The sequence below is a fragment of the Rhagoletis zephyria genome, unplaced genomic scaffold, assembly GCF_001687245.7.
Source record: "Rhagoletis zephyria isolate East Lansing unplaced genomic scaffold, Rhagoletis_zephyria_1.1 Rzeph_scaffold_01660, whole genome shotgun sequence".
Taxonomy (NCBI): Eukaryota; Metazoa; Arthropoda; class Insecta; order Diptera; family Tephritidae; genus Rhagoletis; species Rhagoletis zephyria.
This window is the reverse complement of record NW_016158744.1, coordinates 21,251-22,500: the sequence shown is the minus strand read 5'-3', so window position 1 is coordinate 22,500 and position 1,250 is coordinate 21,251.

Here is a 1,250-nt window from a genome sequence, read left to right as displayed (position 1 = left end):
GTTACTCGGTACTCGAGTTTCTTTTCCTTCGATTTCCTTTTTTTCCACTTTGGAAGAGAACTCCGAGCAATCAACAAGTAAGGTCCTCTCATCATCAATCTATTTTTATAAATTTTTATTACAGCATTTTTTCATATGCACATATATATATAATAAAGTGGCCGTTAGGCACTCATATATATATACATATAATTGTGAAAAGTGTGAAGTGTTTCATTTCATTTTGAGCGAAGTTTTTGCGGTTTGATTCAACCTTGAAGGACTTTAGGGATTCGGCACCTCCTCGACCCTCGTTTGCCGCGGAATTTATTTCATTCATTTCACCCCGTCCAGAACAGCAGGTTTCCAGATGTCTGGGATGATGAGAGTGGCCATGGACCCAAATTTTTCAGCATCAGCATGCATATTCCGTCGGGACCCATGGCTTTGGAGGCTTTCCCTTCCCGATGGCCACCTGAACTTTACCGCAAGTGAAAGCAAGGGGCACAGGTTGTTGGCAGTTTGTGCAGCCTTCTGGTCACTCGACGCTTGGTTTTGTCCACCGGAGGATGCAGTATGAAGTGCCAGCTAAAATAGCTCCCGCATCGCTCCGGTTCCGACGAAGCATGGTCGCCGAAGGAAATTTCGACTCTGTCGTCGTGCTTCGTCGGATTGGACAGTGACCTCACAGTTGACCAAAGCTTACTCACACCAGAGGTGAAGTTGCAGGTCTTCAGATGCTCTTGCCACTTCTTCCGCTTATGTACGTTTACTAGTTGCCGAATCTCCGCGTTGAGCTCCCTGATACGGGGATCTCCGGGATCGGCCTAACGCAGGCTATCACGCTCATCGGCTAGAAGAGCCGCTTAGGCAGGGAAATTTGGACGTGGGTCGGTGATACATCCTGCCGGTACGAAGCGAGCTGCAGCAGCGGTGACAGCCCTGCGGAACTTACGTTCACCAAGGTGGACATCGCACATAGGATTATTTGATCGATTTAGGCGGCCAAAATTATTTTTATGAAAATTTTTACTCAGAATGTTTAGAAACTACGTGTTACAATACTTAAAACTGTAAATGTATTAAATCAAGAAAATAGAGTGGGAGGATGTCCAAGTATTCGACCAAACCAACGAAAATAAAGTTGCTTTAAGTTTGACATCGATAGACTCCATGGTATCGAGGTCCGATTGTGGAAACATTGATACCTACGTATTCATATCGCCGCGGAGAAGGTTAATATCTAGGTTAGAACATGAAAAGGGTTGCCA